Here is a 13236-nt window from a genome sequence, read left to right as displayed (position 1 = left end):
TTGCAATGTGTTGTGTGTTGGTTGCACATTCTGTTGTCTTGTGTGTTGTGTTACATTGTGTTGTGTGTCAGTGTTGTGATTTGTGTTGTTTTTGTGTGTAGTGTGTTGTGTTGGTTGTGTTCATTGTGTGTTGTATGTATAGTGTATTGTGTGTTATTTTTATTGTGTGTTGTGTGTTGTGATGTTTTGTTTTGTGTTTCTTGTGTGTTATTTGTTGTGTGTTGTGTTGTTTTTGTGTTGTGTCTGTCGTTTGTTATGTATTGCATTGTGTTGTTGTGTGGTCTGTGTTCTGTTGTGTGCTTGTTATGTTGCGTGTTATGTGTTGGTGTGTTTGTGGTGTGTTGTGTTTGTTGTGCTGTTGTGTGTTATGAGTTTATGTGTGTTGCGTGTGTGCTGTGTTTTATTGCATGTTGTGTGTTGCGATTTGTATAGTGTTTTCTTTTGTGTTTTGTTTTGTGGTGGGTTGAGTGTTGTGTTTTGTTGTTTGTTTTGCTGTGAGATGTGTAGTGTGGTGTGTTTCTTTTTGTTGTGTTGTTGTATGTTTTGATATGTGTTGTGTATCCTCTGTGCATTGTCTGTTGTATGTTCTGGTGTGTTGTTGCATGTTATATGTTGTTTTGTGTTATTGTGTGTCACATATTGTGTTGTATTGTGTCATGTTTTGCGTGTTTGCTATGTATTGTGTGTTGTGCCTGTTGTGTATCTTGTGTTGTTACATGGTCTGTTGTGTGTTGTGCTGTGTTCTCTGTGTTGTGTTGCTCTGTTTGTTTTTTGTTGTGTGTTCAGTTATGTTGTTGTGTGTTCTTTTGTGTTAAGTGTAGTGTTATGTTGTGTGTTTGTGCTGTGTTGTATTGTGTGTTGTGTTGTGTTTTACGTTGTTTTGTTCTGTTATTTTACATTGTATGTTGGTGGTGTAGTGTGTACTTTTTTGGGTGATGTATTATGTTGTGTTTGTGTTGTATTGTGTCGTGTGTTATGTGGTGTTGTAGTTGGGTGTTTCTTGTATGTTGTGTTTGTTGTATTGTGTGTTGTATTGTGATGTGTTTTTATGCTTGCTTTTGCTTTTGTGTTGTTTTGTGTTGCATGCCTTGCGCGGTTAGTTATGTTCAATGTTGTGTATTGTGCTGTTTTAGGGTTGTGTTGGATGTTGTCTAGTGTAGTTCGTGTTGTGTGTGTCCTGTATCTCATGTTGTGCTGTGTGTGCTCTTATGTTGTTTTATGTATTTGTTTTGTATTGTGGTTTGTGTTTGTTGTGTGTTGTGATGTGTTTTGTGTGTTTTGTGTTGTGTTGTATGTTGTGTTGTGCATCTTTCTTTTGTAGTGTTGTTGTATGTTGTGTGTTATGCATTGTGGTGTGTTGTTTTGTGTTGTGTCTTAGTTGTGTTGCATTTTGTGTTTTGTGTTGAGTTGTGTTGTATGTTGTTTTTTACTGTGTTGTGTGTATTGTATTGTGTTATGTTTGTTTTGTCATGGGTTGTGCTATGTGTTCTGTTGTGCGCTATGTTGTGTGTTAATGTTGTGTATAAGTTTGTTTTTGTATTTTCTGTGTAGTGGTGAGGTTATTGTGTTTCATTTTGTGTTGTATGTATTTGTAATTTTAGTTGTGTTTTTTTCTGTGTTGTGTAGTGTGTAGGGTTGTGTGTGTTGTGTTGCTTTTTGTGTGTTGTGTATTGCATTTTTTGTGCTATCTTGTCTGCTCTGCTGTTTGTTGTGTGTTTTCTTTTATTTGCTGTGTGTGTTGTGTGTACATTGTGGCATTGTATTTTGTGTGTTAGGGTGTTTTATGTTATATGTTTTATGTCAGGTTTGTGTGCTTGTCCTGTGTTCTGTGTTGTGTTTTTTGTATTTGTTTTATCTTTAATGTTGTTTTGTGTTGTGTTGTTGTGTGCTGTGTGTAGTGTGATATGCTGTTTCATGCTGTTTGTTGTGTGTTGTTTTTGTGTTGAGTTGTGTGTATGTTGTGTTGTTTTCCATGTGTTGTGTGTTTTGTTGTGTGTTCTGTGTAGTATGATGTGTTGTTTTGTATTGTTTTGTGTTCCGTGTTAGTTATGTTGTTGAGTGTTTTATGCTATGTGGTGTGTTTTGTGGTGTGTGCGCATTTGTTGTGTATACTGTATTTTGTGTTGTGTCTTTGTGTGTTGGTTTTGTGTTGTGTGTAGTGTGTTGTGTGTGCGCTATGTGTTTTGTTGCATACTGTTTTGTTTTCCCCCCCCTTTTTTCCACCTCCCCTCCTACCCTCCCACTCCGGTTGAAGCCATTGTTTCTCAGTCTAGTTGTGTAGGACACACTCCCTGGCCCATGCTGGTATTATCTGGTATTATGAGCCTTGCGCGCCCCCCTGCTGAGGCAGTCGCTCACAGCAGCTCATGGCTAAGGCCACTCACACTGTCCACTGGCCACCTATGGTGGAACACGGTAGCCCAGGGCAGCACACAGCAGCCCAGGGCAACACACGGCAGCTCACACCAACGTCCGGATGCTATGGCAGCCCTGCTCTAGGGAGAGGTGCTGTTCACCATCATAGCTGTAGAGGGCGCAGCTCACTGGCCCATGTGGAAATCAAACTGGCAACCTCAGCATTAGGAGCAGGGGCTCCAACTGCCTGAGCCACTGGGCCGGCCCTGTGTTGTGTTATTTTGAGTGCTGTGTTGTGTGTTGTGTTGCACGGTTAGTTATGTTCAATGTTGTGTTTTGTTATTTGGTAGGCTATGTTCAGTGCTGTGTTGTCTTCTGTTGTGTGTTTGTTGTGTGTATGTTTTTTGTGATTTGTTGTGTTGTGTGATTGTTGTGTGTTGTGTTGCTAAGTGCTATATGTTTGCTGCTTGTTATTTGTCATGTATTGCATTGTGTGTTTTGTGTTGCAGGTTATATGTTGTGTCATGATGCGTAGTTGTTATGTTGTGATGTGTTTGATTTGTGTTGTGTGTTCAGTGTTTGTTGTGTTGCTGTGTTTGTTATCTGTTGTATTGTTGCATGTTGTGTTTTTGTTTGGTGCTGTGTTGTGTTGTTATATGTTGTGCGTTGTCTATTGTGTTGTGTTTTGTGTGCTGTGTTGTGTGTTCTATGTTGTGTTGTTTTGTGATATGTGCAGTGTGTTCTGGTTTGCGCATCTGTTGTGTGTTGTATTGTGTTTTGTTGTATGTTTTTTGTGAGTGTTTCGTTATGTATTGTGTTGTGTTGCTATGTGTTGTGTTGTGTGTTGTGTTGTATCATTGTGTGTTGTGTTGTATCATTGTGTGTTGTGTGTTCTGTTATATTGGTGTGTTCTGTTCTGTGTTGTGTGTTGTGCTGTGTGTCCTGTGTTGTGTGGTTGTGTGTTCTGTGTTATTTCTGTGTTTTTTTGTTGTGTTTTGTGCTGTGTGTTGTTGTGTGTTGTGGAACACAGGCATATTGTAATTGAACACGCTCTAAGGCAGCTCAGCGAAAGCTGCTGCCTCAATGCTGCTGACATTTTTGGGCAGTGGCACAGAGTTCACTTTGTGGGCACGTACCTGTTTTACCCCTGAGATGAGAATGCCACAGTGTAGTTTCTTTTGGGTGCGAGTCTGAATCTGTTTTGGGCAAAACGTGCTTTATGCAATCAGCACCATCCACTGCTACTTTTCACTGCATAAATGTAAGAGAAAACATTTGTGTTATTTAATGCAGTTAGTGCATTGATTTGTTACAGTAGCATAGTGAATGAACACCATATTCGTACTTCAAACATAGTAGGTTAACAGGTTTGCAAACAAAGGATACTAACTGTATTTCAGTATGAAACTTTCAGAAATTTCCTTTCCACATTTAGCACTTCATCTATCTAGGATTCATTCTGAACATTGTGAAACAACAATCTCTTCCTCAAAAAGCAACCGAGTAAGACTGTCATTTCTACAAAAACAAACGACAAAATTTTTTTCCAACATAATAGTGAGCAGTTTAACAAAAAAATAAATAAATGTTGGAAGCATGTAGGGATGACTGTGAACTTCACAGCTTCACAAATCTTAAAATTAAGGGTGATATTAATGAATATGATTCTGAGACAGGTTACTTAGCGTGTCATTAGGTAGACAGGGAGGTCCCTGGTGGAATAAACAAAGACAGCCATATCCTAAAACTCCAGATTTTGAAAGCACTCCTTTGCTCCAGGACAAAATGTAACAAGACCTTGAGGTTAATCATAAAATTCCTTTTGGCCTGACAAACGGAGCTGATCTGATAGATAAGAGTGGGTTACTTTGCTAATTCCTTCAGGATGGGCAAGCAGAGCAAACCGGGTAGACAGAATTTCACTAGAAGGCACCAGCTCCCCTTCCCCAAACAGGCAAAGGAAGGTATAAAAGTAAGAGCTTTTGCCTCAGTCACTGGGCATCCTCATTCGGGACACCCTCACGCTCGGGAGCTCTGACCCTTTGCTTTCAATAAACTATCCTCTTTTTAAAACTCTTTGCCTCTCCTGGGTCCATGTTTCCATTCTACGGATTCACGAGACACAATTCTGGGACTCACTCACTCACTCCAAAGTCCCCTCCATCATTTGGGGGCTCACAGAGACATGTTCCTACTTCACTTCTTCATCATGAAATGTGTTAACATTTAAGAATCTGCATGAGTCAGTGAAACAATAATTTCCAAATACATGATGCATGATGTTCCAAAATCGTGCATGATGAAATGATTTAATGAAAAAAGAGACCAATGGATTTTAATGTAATATTGTAAAAAAGTTAAGCTGTATAAAAATGAATGAATGAATGAATGCAATAATAACTTCAACCAGGATTGGATTTGGAGGCCCTATCAGGGGAGCTCTCACTGCTACATCTCACTGCTACATATGCAAAGCCCATATGAGAGAATTTCTTAGTTATAACAGCTCTCCAAACTCCTTAATACAGTAGTACCTTGGTTTTTGAATGTCTCCTTTGACAAACATTTCGGTTTACAAATGCCGTAAAACCCTGAAGTAGATGCTTCAGTTTTTGAACACGCCTTGGAAGCCGAACACGTCATGTGGCTTCTGTGGAGTGCAAGATCCTGAGGCCTAGCTGTCGGTTGTTTTCGAACATTTCAGAACTCGAATGGTCTTCCGGAATGGATTACGTTTGAAAACCGACGTACCATTGTATAAAAGATCTTCCTCTGCCTTTGCTGGGATCTATTAGCATGCCTGTCCTTTTGTGTGGCTTTAGGTTCTGCATTGCAGATTGTTTTTTCTGTGAAACATTTCTGTTGGAGGAACATCAGGAGGACGTTTTATTTAAAGTGAATACCTGTATGATTTTAGGTTGTGCACTGAAACTCAGTCATCCCTTGTTCAGCCTGTACTTTCTAAGAGGAATATCCACCATTATCTGACAAGTGTATTAAAAAATACCCTGTCCTTTTCCAACTACATACCTTTGTGTAACCTGATTTCTTTTATATTCTTCCACAAAGACAACACCTGCATAGTGAATGCAGTGGCAAATATGAGAATCCACTTATTTCTTATTAAGCCAGACATTGGAAGAATTCCCTGCCACCCACAAAATGTGTAAAAATTCTACTTCTCACTAATCATCTGGGAAAACTAATTTTTATAAAACTGTTGTTTATATGTTATTATGAATTTTGAATCAGATGAGTGTATTTTAGGACTTTTACCATTTCCACAAGCAGGGACCTGAGTACCTGTCAGGCCTCGGTGTTATCACTGTCAATGATTTAAATTTCCTGTATTATTTAAAGCCTACATTTCCAGGGGCAGCAGGACTGGGCCAGGAGAGGCTGTGTGTCCTAGTTTCAGCACGCCCCTTCCTACTGCTTGCAGGCCTCCTCTCAAAACCCACATCATGAGGCATGACTCCCACTGAGCATTCTGGGAGTTGTGGTCCTTTCTGCCCCAGGAGCGCACTGACCCATGACCTGTGTGTCCCCACCTGCTGCCATTAGGTCAGCAGGCCCAGGGGAGCCAGCCTGATTCCGCAGCCAGTGTCCCTTACTCAAAGTGCTGACATTAAATTGCAGTGGTCTGTTTGTGTCGTACTGGGGGCTCTCGTAGGAGGCAGGCACCTCCTAATAAAGAGTGAGGACTGAGTCAATCTGGCTGCTGAACCCAGAGGTGAAATGGAGGCAGCCAATCTCCCCGAGCCCCTGCCTCCCATTCAGGGGTTGAAGTAGTGAGAGGAGGTGAATCCCTCCATTTTCAAGGTGGTGGTGATAGGGGCCAAGTGAGTGATCCCCCCACTGAAAAACTTTAAGTTTTCTTTCCTATGGGGATTTTAAGTTTCCTTTTCCCCACTTTCTTAGCTTCTACCCCCGCTTCTTAATTATTTTGTAAATCAGTTTCTTAATCTTAGGCAATGGATTGTTTTCAGCCTGAATCATAAAAAGTATTTTTACCTCCTCCTTTAGACAATTACCCTGAAACTTGTGATTTATACTTGTTGATTGTAATCATTGAAGCCTATTGTCTTTCCCAACCCATTCTGGGCCCAGCTCCTGGACAATTGATGCCACCTGAATGACCAGTTGAATGGTCACAGGCTCCATAGAGCTGACAGATTTTCCATCATGTAGCCACTCCACATCAATAGCTTTGAGCTCTGCTCTTTAAACCAACACTTTTAAATTTAATTAAAATCTATTTTTCCTTATCCAGGGTCCTTGGGGATGCAGAAGATACCCCAGCAAGATTACCAGTCACAACCAAAGACACCAACACAGTCTTCCAGGTGGATCTCGAGACTCCTTTCTCTCATCGAAGACCAGATAAGGCGAGAGTTACATGTGTCACGTGGGGTGCCCGGCGGGGTTTCTGCTCCTGCTCCCCACATAGGAACACAAAATATGGCGAGGCCAAAAGGAACACCCACGGAGCCATAGGTAGGGGAGTCATACCACTACATTCTCACTGGTGGCTGGGTTGGAGACACAGGAAGTAGGAGCCACACGATCTCCTACTTGCTGTCCACTTCTCTGCCAACCAACCTCACTTGCTAGCTGCAATCCACCGTGCTAACTGCAATCCGCTCTTGCTAGCTCAGCCACCATTTTCTTGCTAGGCCCCATTTTCTGCTAGCGTAGCCACAACAGTTATATTATTGGCCAATGGTCACTGGTTACAGCTGACGGCCAACTAGCCACAGCTGAGGGCCATCCAATCACAGTTGATGGCCATTTACTACCTGAGCCAGCACCTTTCCACGTGAGGCCGAGAGCCTGGAAACTGCACTCCTGGCTCTGTCCCCACACATGAATTCCCCACTAGGTAGGGACAGCTCCATGCCCCTGCCCAGCAGGAAGCAGATACAGAAGAAAAGACCTTCTGTCTCTCAACTTCCCATATAGATTTTATGGGGATCCCGTCTCTCAAGGGGAAAACAAGGCAGGCAGTTAGAGACAGGCATTGGTGTCTGCATTCCTGCATGTCCAACACAACTCCCAGAATGCGACCACTGTGGGGGCAGAGCCCCAGAAAGTAGTTTCCAGGCTCTCGGCCGCACATAGACAGGTGCTGGCTCAGGTAGTAAATGGCCATCAACTGTGATGGGATGGCCATCAGCTGTGGCTAGTTGGCTGTCAGCTGTAACCAGTGAGCCATTGGCCACTAATATAACTGCTGTGGCTATGCTAGCAGAGAAGAGAGAAAGAATGGGGGCTAGCAAGAAGATGGCGGCTGGGCTGGCAAGTGTGGATGGCAGTTTGCGGACAGTGTGGATCCAGCCTCCATTGAGAGTATAGTGCCGCCAGAGAGAATATAGTGGTTTGACTCCCCTACCTATGGCTCCGTGGGTGTTCCTTTTTGGTCTCACCATATCCTGCGTTATGTGGGGAGCGGGAGCAGAGACCTCGCAGGTCGTCCGGCACGACAAATGGTGCAGCGAGCAGGGTCCCCTGCACGACAACCACCCAAAAGACCTCCCATCTCTGCCCAAAACTTCCCCTTTTCACTATAACTACCTACCCCTATGTGGAAACAAATGGGTACAAAATACCCAACTAGATTAGACCAGTCACTCACATCTGTGCAGTAAAGGCCACAACGACCTTCATTTCACCTGGGCCTCATTATACCATCATTATAATATCATATATATGCCTGGAAGTTCATTAATATCATTATAACAGACTGAATTCTGGGAAGGAACATGCGCAGTGTAAAAAGATGAGGTAAAGCACCAATGTGCCATTGAAATGAGTAAGCCACCTTGAGAACAGATCTTCTAGCCCAAGTCATGCCTTAGGATGACAGCAGCTCTAACCAATATCTTGACAACAACCACATGAGAGACACTAAACCAGAACCACCTACCTGAGTTTCTTCTGAGTTCCTGTCCCACAGACAATGTGAAATAATAAATGTTAATTTTTTTAAACCATTAAGTTTTGGGGGTAATTTGTTACACAATACTAGAGAACTAAATATAGAAGTTGTCGTGCGGGAGACCCTGCTCGCTGTGCCATTTGTTGTGTGGGGAGGCCTGCGGGGTCTCTGCTCCCGCTCCCCACATAAGAACACAGGATGTGTTAAGGCCAAAAAGGAACACCCACGGAGCCATAGGCAGGGGAGTCATACCACTATAGTCTCACTGGAGGCTGGATTCACATGACGTGTGACCTGCTGTCCGCTTTTCTGCCAACTGACCAACTCCCCTCGACTGGACTCCCTAGTGCAGCGGCGGCAGTTATATCAGTGGCCAATTGGCTAACCGGCCACAGCTGACGGCCAACTAGCCACAGCCGAGGGCCATCTACTACCTGAGCCAGCACCCCTCCATGTGAAGCCGAGAGCTCTGGGTGCTGCAGTCTCGTTTATGGGAACCCAGAACTGTTCCCCGGACCAGCAATCTGCATTGATGGCTACGGGGAAAAGACTGCGACTGTGAAAGCCGTTTCCTTACTACTGGGTATAGGAAGGCTTCCCCCTCGTACCTACAAGGTTTATGTCTCCCCCATTCCAGAGTATATTCTAGGGGTGGACGTGCTACATGGCCTCAGCTTACAGACGTCGGTAGGAGAGTTCTGTCTCCGGATCCGCGTGGTGAAAGCGATGACACGTGGGCATGCTCACCACCCTCCTCAAGTGTTGCCGCAGCCCTGGTGCGTGGTTACAGTGTGACAATACCACCTGCCAGGAGGGCAGGAGGAGACTGGTGGTACCCTAAGAAGCCCAGGAAGTCTGGCTGTGCCCAGAAGGACTGGTGATGCCCTGAGAAACTTGGCTGTGCCCAGAGAGCCTGGCTGTGTCCATGATATTGCATTCACCTCCAGGCTCCTCGCACAGGGCCCCTCGCAGAAGACCCTTGCCACGTAGATTGTGAGGCAAGACCCTGTAGGGGTGGAGTGTGGGGACAAAGCCCCAGAGAGCAGTTTCCAGGCTCTCGGCCTCGCATGGAAAAGTGCTGGCTCGGGTAGTAGATGGCTCTCAGCTGTGGCTAATTGACCGTCAGCTGTAGCCGGTTAGCCAATTAGCCCCTGATATAACTGCCCCGGCTGCGCTGGGGAGTGGGAGTCGGTCAGTTGGCAGAAAAGCGGACAGCAGGTCACACATCTTGCGAATCCAGCCTCCAGTGAGACTATAGTGGTATGACTCCCCTACCTATGGCTCCGTGGGTGTTCCTTTTTGGCCTCCACACATCCTGTGTTCTTATGTGGGGAGTGGGAACAGAGACCCCACAGGCCTCCCCGCATGACAGAAGTAAATAAAATAATGATTGTCGTGCAGGGCATCCGGCGGGGTTTCTGCTCCCGCTCCCCACATAAGAATGCAGGATATGGTGAGGCCAAAAAGGAACACCCACGGAGCCATAGATGGGGGACTCACACCACTATATTCTCACTGGTGGCATCCACCTCTCTGCAATCCTCGCTTGTTAGCTCAGCCGCCATCTTCTTGCTAGCCCCCATTTTCTGCTAGCGTAGCCACGGCAGTTATGTTAGTGACCAATGGCTCACTGGTTACAGCTGACGGCCAACTAGCCACAGCTGATGGCCATCCAATCACAGTTGATGGCCATTTACTACCTGAGCCAGCACCTGTCTATGTGAGGCCGAGAGCCTAGAAACTGCTTTCTGGGGTTCTGTCCCCACAATGATTATTTAAAAAAATGAGGTAATAGCCCCTTGTCAATTACAGGTGTCAATCAAGTGGCCCCACACCTAGGGAGGAACAGCTCATTTTAAAAAGAAAGGAAATAAAAACTTCAAGTCCTTGCCTGTCAGCACCTTTTGAGCCACATTTTTTCTCAGGCCACTCCTATCTCTTTGGAGTGTACTTTCTCGTCTAATAAACTGCTCTTTCACCACTTTATTTCTGTGTCTCGTTCAATTCTTTGCTCGAGACACCAAGAACCTGGACATCACGCCAAGAAGGGCCCACTCCCCAGTAAAAGCAGGACAGCATAAAACATTCTGGCCTTATTCCTTCCTGCTGGGCTGTGTGTTGGTGAGGGGCAGAGGTAAAAACAAAAACAAAAACAAAACCCCAACCCAGTGGCCTCCTGAAGGAAGAAGTCTCAGAGGAGGGAGAAACAAATGTCCAGGTTTTCAGCATGACCCCTGGACACAATACTGGCACTTTGGGGTTTAGGCCAATTCAAATCTAAGGGAGCTTGATTATGGCAGCAGCAGCTGCTTCCATGCTGGTCTTCTAGGGCCCCAAGGCAGCTTTTGTTCTGAGGAAATTTGCTTTAAAGTGATGGTGCACTCAGCAACCATGAGGTTGATATGGGTGGAGCCAGGGCTATTGTAATTGAACTTGCTCTAAGGCAGCTCAGCTGGAGCTGCTACCTCGAAGCTGCTGCCAATTAGGGTAGTGAGGCAGACTCTGCTCTGTACTTCCTTTACCTCAGAGGTGGGAGCTCCACACTGTGGTCCCTTTTGGGCATGAGTCTGGATGTGTTCTGTGATAAAGTGCTCTTTAAATTGGCACCATCCAGATGATGTCACAGAAATGGTGGTGTGAGGAGGGTTTCTTGAAATCTCTGTAAGTTACAACAAATTGAACAGCTATAATTCAACAAAGGACTCCCTGCACATCATACAAGTATGCCTTAGAGAATCAACTGAAGTGGGCAACTGGGGCTAGGAGGGAGGGGGGAAGAGGGAAGAGCAAATCATGGGATGCAGGATGCAGACTGGAGCCATAGCCTCAGGAGAGGGAAACATTCAGGCTCCTGACACACTCCTTGTGACTCACAGGTCTGCCTAACGGATTAGCATACAAGGTGGCTGAATCCAGTGTTTGAAGTAGAGACCTCAAGTGAGAATGGAGGTTTAAGCCCACACAGCCAGGCAGAAATCAGAAAACAAAGGCATACAACCTGGTTGCCTCTCTCCCACCCTCACAGAGCTTATCCCACTCCCACCCTTCTCAGAGTTAAAACTAGGCTTCAGAAGAAACAGGTAGCAGTGTCGGATAGAAGAAGAAAATATCTACAACCCTCAGAACTGCATAGACAGTCCAGTCCACTCAGGCAACAGGGAAGGAACTGGTGTGGGGGACGACAAGACAGCTCTGGGCTTGTTGGAGCCACAGGCTCCAACCGCCTTTCCACATCTGACCCTGCCTCCACCTTTCTGGGTAGATCCCTGTGGGTAATCAGAGCAGCAGAGAAACACAGTCTCAGCATTTAGCTGAATGGGAAACACTGGCTGTGGTGTTCTCAGCGTGTTTTCACAGGCTGGGACAGAGACTGCACTGACTTTGTAGAAATAACTGACCACACCCATAGCACACTGGGAGCCTGCCACAGCCCACCTAAAGCTGGATTGCCAGGGGCACTCTGGGCATCTGGTGGCCGGCCCCACTTCTCCAAGCTACTTGGAGGAGGTTTTTATAGCAGAAGACAACCCACAATGACCAGGGTAGACTGCTAGAGGGCCAAGACTTGCTCTGCAACATAGATGTGTGATGGCTGGACTTAGCATATTTTTTTCTCTTCTCTTTCTTCATCTTCCTTTTTTTAAAAATTCTGTTTTCCTCTTTTCATTCTCTTTTTCCTTCTCTTTCTTTTTTTTTCTTTATCCTTTTTCCTTTTTCCTACTCTTTTTTGTTGTTGCTCTGTTTGTCTTTTGTTTATTTAGTTTTGTTTTGGGTGTTTTTTAGTTTTTTTCTGTTTTCTGTTTGTTTGCTTTGCTTTTGTTTTCTTGTTGTTGTTTTTTTTTTGTATTTTTGTTTGTTTTGATTGTTATGTGTGTGGTTTTGAGTGTGTGGGTATTTGTTTTGCATTGTTGTTGGGGTTTTTTTCCTGTGTGTGTGTTGTTTTTTTTTTGTGGAGTTGTCAAAGGCTCTGCACTGGTCCAGGTTCTGAGACTACACCGAATCTGTAGAAACCACTGACCACAGCCTGCAGCCGCCTGTAATGCCACCTTGCCCACCTACAACTGCATTGCCAGAGGCACTCTTGGCTCCTGGATGACCAGGCCAATCCCCACAAACTGAGGAGGAAGTTTTTTACAGTGGTGAACAATCCAGAATGGCCTGGGGAGATTTTGGTGGTGAACAGTGACCCAATAACTGCCCCACAAGCACTTGGGAGCAGCTCTTGAGAATTTTGAAGCTTGTGGTGGAGGCTGGTGGCAGTGTCCTAAGGGTGTATGTGGGGAGTGGGACAGGAGGCCCCACAGGCCACCCCGCATGACAGTGTAATACAGGTATTGACAGGCCAGCTTCAAATCTCAAATCAACAGTCTATCTTTACACCTAAGGTTGTAAGATCTGAATCTTCATTAACGTTGCAAAAACCACGAGCCACATTTTGTGACTCACTTGAACTCCATCCTACACAGCTAGTGTTGCCTCACAAGGGCACTCTCAATATCAGGCCAACCAGCCAGACACATGCCCCTAAGGAACCTCTTTCAACAGTTGGGCCTTACGGGCAATGCAACAGGCATACCCTGGGCCTTTTGCTAAGCTTCCTCAGAACCAATATTGGTGGCAGCCAGCCTGAGTTCATAGAGTGGTAATCCCCACATGTCTCCAGGTCCAGCACAGGCAGCAGCCAACCTCATACAGCTTTGAGGCACCTATCAGGTAGCCACCAGCTCGTAACAGGCAGGGCTGAAATTGCCCTGCATGGGAGCCCCACCCAACAGATACCAGAAACAATACACCTAGAGGCCAGCTTTAGCCCAAACCAGAGTACTACCTGGTTTGACCTACAAGCAGCACACCCAAAGGGAATACTCAACAGGTGCAAGAGCCACAGGGTTTAAACCTCTGCTGGGGAGGGGGGGTCAGCCCTCATATAGTATCTCATACAC

General features: G+C 45.2%; 1 long non-coding RNA gene across 1 annotated transcript in view; it reads right to left on the bottom strand.

The window, feature by feature from the left end:
* Nucleotides 1-333: 333 nt before the first annotated feature.
* LOC141572653 (uncharacterized) overlaps nucleotides 334-13236 on the bottom strand; it is a 34620-nt gene continuing 21717 nt past the window's right edge. The window contains exon 4 of the long non-coding RNA XR_012497963.1: nucleotides 334-3606. This is a non-coding gene — a long non-coding RNA (uncharacterized LOC141572653). The remainder of the gene's footprint in view (nucleotides 3607-13236) is intronic.

This window comes from Rhinolophus sinicus, linkage group LG07, assembly GCF_036562045.2.
Source record: "Rhinolophus sinicus isolate RSC01 linkage group LG07, ASM3656204v1, whole genome shotgun sequence".
NCBI classification, from domain to species: domain Eukaryota; kingdom Metazoa; phylum Chordata; class Mammalia; order Chiroptera; family Rhinolophidae; genus Rhinolophus; species Rhinolophus sinicus.
The sequence above is the reverse complement of the archived record's forward strand: the minus strand, read 5'-3'. Positions and strand labels throughout refer to the sequence as shown.